At 40.2% G+C, this 4663-nt stretch overlaps 1 pseudogene; it reads left to right on the plus strand.

Moving 5' to 3' along the window:
• The first annotated feature begins 213 nt into the window (after positions 1–213).
• LOC130884821 (serine/arginine-rich splicing factor 3-like) lies at positions 214–758 on the plus strand (annotated as a pseudogene).
• Positions 759–4663: the final 3905 nt, after the last annotated feature.

The following is a 4663-nucleotide window of genomic DNA, read 5'->3' on the forward strand; positions in this document are numbered from 1 at the left end:
GTTTTTCGAGACAGGGTTTCTCTGTGGCTTTGGAGCCTGTCCTGGAACTAGCTTTTGTAGACCAGGCTGGTCTCGAACTCACAGAGATCCGCCTGCCTCTGCCTAAAGAAAGAAATGGGTCCGCCATTTCGTGGCCGCCAGGGCGTTGAGAGCATCTGCGGAAGCAGATCGCAGAGGGTGCGGGTGGGCCTCGTCGGAGAGTTGGGAATTTGAGCTGCGGTTCTCGAACCCAGGATCTCGAAATGCATCGTGATTCCTGTCCATTAGATTGTAAGGTGTATGTAGGTAATCTTGGAAACAATGGGAACAAGACTGAATTAGAACGGGCATTTGGCTATTATGGACCGCTCCGAAGTGTGTGGGTTGCTCGAAACCCTCCTGGCTTTGCTTTCGTTGAATTTGAGGATCCCCGAGATGCTGCTGATGCTGTCCAAGAGCTAGATGGAAGAACACTATGTGGCTGCCTGGTAAGAGTGGACCTCCCTCTTGGGGGTCGTCGCCCTTGAGATGATTACCATAGGAGGAGTCCTCCACCTCTGCGAAGATCTCCAAGAAGGAGAAGTTTCTCTCGAAGCCGGAGCAGGTCACTTTCTAGAGATAGGAGAAGAGAGAGGTCTCTGTCTCGCGAGAGAAACCACAAGCTGTCTCGATCTTTCTCTATGTCTTGTAGCCGATCTAGGTCAAATGAAAGGAAGTAGAAGACCAGTTTGCAAAAGAAGTGGTGTACAGGAAGTAACTTCATTTGACAGGAGTATGTACAGGAAAGTCAAGTTTTGTTTGAGACTTCATAAGCTTGGTGCATTTTAAAGATGTTTTAGCTGTTCATGTTCCCTTAAGCAAGATTGAATTTGCTTTGAACTTTAGTTTTTCATAGACTGAAATAAACCTAGATCCTGCCCAGTTAAAGTGTAATGTACTAATGATAAACCACTGATGGAAATTGACAAAACTAGTTTCTTTATTAGCTGGGACACAGTCAGGAGCTGTGGGTGAAATGACAAGCAGTCTGTTAAAGCCGCTGTGAACACAAGTTAACAGGGGAAGGGTGGGAACTGCACTCTGAAGGTGGGAACTGCACTCTGAAGGCTTTCAAAGCCGTTCCTCACTGATTGCCATCTATGGAGGAAGCTGTTTGTAACATTCTTTATTTGGAAACGGAAGACTAAGTTACCAGTTGGTTTAAGGGTACATTGTAGAGAAGAACCTTTGAGTTACTGTGCAAGATTTCTTTTTCATGCTGTCATTTGTAATATGTTTGTGAGAGTCCTTGGGATTAAAGTTTTGGTTACAAATTGTTGTTTAACTTGGAAGCCTGTTTTTCCTTACACACTCAAATCTATGAGCTTGGTATCAAGTCCAAGTATAACATTCCTATTGGAAGCCATACTTATATTTTCTTGTAAAGTGCTTTTGGATTAATAAAATACTAGCCTAATAAAAAAAATAAAGAAAGAAATGGGAGAAGGCTTAAACTCAGGTTTGTGTTCAGAGGGTTTGTAATTCAAAACAAAATTTGAAATATTATATATAGGAGATGGGAAGACTTACTTACCTTTCTTCCTCTGGTTTTCTAACACAGTTTATGAAATGGGACTTAAACTGGGGGAAGCCATCTGAAAGATTATGGACTCCAGAGAACACTGAGAGGTTTGCAACTTCCTGCTGCAGTGTCTGAGTGACAGGTTCATTGCTTCAGAGACTTTTTTAATGACACGGTGTCTGCTGCAGTGTCTGAGCGACAGATTCATTGCTTCAGAGATTTTCTTATCCACCAAGTGTACCCAGGTAGGAAGTCACAAAGGGGCTGGAAGAATCTGGCCATTTTCTGTGCAAAGTTGGTGTTTTAAGTCAAGGTCAGGGATTCTGGTAAGAATGACAAATCGGCCACCTCTTTGATTGGCAATCAGCTATTTTAAGTGTCCTTGGGAATGGACTGGTAAGAATACAGAGCCGTCTTGCTTGGGACTCATGAATGAAACTCCCCAACTGTTCGTTTCATCTTTAGCAATTCATTGACAGAATAAGTCAGAGGCCTTTTATCATAACTGCAAATGGCCTTTTATCCTAATTTGTAGAAGTAAAAATGATGTGAACAGAAACAGAGGGCAAATCCCTAGTGTTAAAACAAATGATCACACTCTTCAAACAAAGGTATTCCACTCAGATTATTAAAGTAATTTAATTATACTTTCATACCAAGACTTGAACTTTTGCTCTGGATACATTCAATGAAAGATACTTAGTAGAATTTCTTTCTTTTTCTCATTCTTTGTATTTAATGCAATTTTTAAAGGAAGACTTTTATATAGTATTCGTTATCTATACACAAAACACCCTACCCAATCTCCATTTTGGTTTTGTTTCATTTTGTCAACACTTGGGTTAAACCATCTGCACTGACTTCAGTAAAATGCCACCCAGTGACCTTTCGCAAGCAGGTGGCGGAGTGCTGAGCAGGAAGGATTTCTCCTTGGATGACTTAGCCACTCAACTGACCGACCTCAGCATTGTTCTCTTGGTTTCCTTTACATTCAAGAAGAGGAGAGGTACTATCCAAGAGACAACGTCCTTTCTCACGAAACCATGTGGCACCTGTGTTTAGGTGGTCTGTGGTATGAGCAAGGAGCTGCCCAGCAATTCATGCACCAGCTTTCTATACTAAACCCCAGAGGTAATTATGTTAGACCTTTGCCTCCTCATGCTTCTGAGACTGATTCTGTGAGGAAAACGGAGAGAGGTTATTTTCCCATGGTAGCTGAGTTTCAGATCCTAAGAGATAGGGGATGAGGCATATAGCTTCTCTCTGATCTACATGTAGAGGTTAGCTGCAATCACAATCTATTACTTGTAGGTCAAGTGTCTTTACTTACCTAGAACATTCCCAGCTGGTGCCTGCTGTCTCTATGAATCATTAATGGCACCCCATTATACATTTCCACCTCTGGTTCCTTTGTCAAAGGATTTTTGTTCAATTAATGAAGATGGTCATGATATCTTGCATATATGTGTGTGTATATGGATATGGAAGGATGTAAAAACTAAGATGAAAAATAAAAACCATGGTCACACTTGCAATTGTCTGTAATTAGAATATTTGGCCACACTCTCTACAGATCCTGATTTGTAGTTGACCTTTCTTAGTGTCTCTGCAAATTGCAGTATTCCTAGGAGGGGTAGAAAAGCAGAGAAATTCTAACAGCTAGACTCTGGAGAGTTTTCTCATAAAAGTTCTGGAGAATTTTGATTCAATTGAACAAACAAGACCTAAACTAACATACTCCACTAAAGTCTATTGACTTCATATCACAGTTTTAATTTTGGAGTTAAAGGGAACCCGAGGGGAGATGTTATAAGGAGAACCTATTTTGCATAAAAGATATAAATGTTCTATCAAAGTCCATGAAATAGGCCTGTGAACTCCTTTAAGGAGTCTTAACAAATGCAAGTGACAAAGCTCAGTAAGTAATTTGGGGATTTTAACCACTTTAAGTCCACAGTGACACAGTCTACTTTTGTATTTTACAGAGATAATTTTATCCTTTCCTGCTTGTTGACTACTGCTTATAATCCCATCCCTCACCTCAGGATTCTGGGTCAGGAGCATTGCATGCTGTAGGCCAGCATGGGGGTACATAATAAGGCCCTATCTCAAAAATCCAACCAACAAAACAAACACAAAACAGTTTTAATGGGGTTCGCCCACACAGACAGAGGGGCTGCGGGGGGTTAATGTTTGCTGTTACCCAAGCTTGATTATTTCCTTGGGACAGGTTCAGTTTCCTATTGGATTGTACTTTGAGCTTTATTTATTATAAAGATGCTGCTGTATGGAAAGAATTAATTTTCTTCCTGCATGGAAGTTTCTCATTGCTAATGGGATAGTTTTCAAATCGATATCACCAAGCCAGATGGCTAAAACATCTGTACATGTCTTTGAGAATATCCATCTACCTAGTCCTGTGTCTCTATAGCTCCCTTTTAATCTTGGTCTTTGTCAGACAATAACTTTGTTTAAATGCCTAGAACTTCTCATTTAATGCTATACATGGGATCATAAGAATTGAAATGGAAAAAATACATGACTCATATATGATGTTATAAGATAAAATAGAAAGTTCTTTTGCTCATCCCAACATATCTAATGTCAGGTTCAGGAAATTGAACACCATCAGTGAGGCATACTGGGAGCCTGGGAGTCAAGGAGACCAAACTATGGACTCTGATTCTGTCACAGATACAGGTCCCCTGTATAACTGTCAGCGAGTCTCTGGCTCCTTTCTCATCCTCTGTGAAATGAGAGAAGTAAAAACATTACTTATTAAGATCTTTTTCAGAGGTAATGCAATTGATGATTTTGATACTTTAAAATATACTTTAAAATGTGAAATATAATATACTTCACATAATTATTTTGCTGAACTTTATTAGTCTTAAATTCTTTCACCCATATTCCCACTTTAGATCTTTCTCAAAGCATTAGCTGTTCTGCATCTCTTTTTGTATTCATTCCCTCTCATTACAGTGCTAGACTTGAAGCCTAGGCAAATCCAATGGTTCCTTCTTAAATGTGAGGGTTGAGGGCAGCACACAAGCATTTTCTAAACTTCATTGCCTCTGAAGTTCTAGCCTAAGGAGCTGCCTCTTGCAGATAAGGTACCTTCAT

The sequence above is a fragment of the Chionomys nivalis genome, chromosome 12 (genome assembly GCF_950005125.1).
Source record: "Chionomys nivalis chromosome 12, mChiNiv1.1, whole genome shotgun sequence".
Lineage (NCBI taxonomy): Eukaryota > Metazoa > Chordata > Mammalia > Rodentia > Cricetidae > Chionomys > Chionomys nivalis.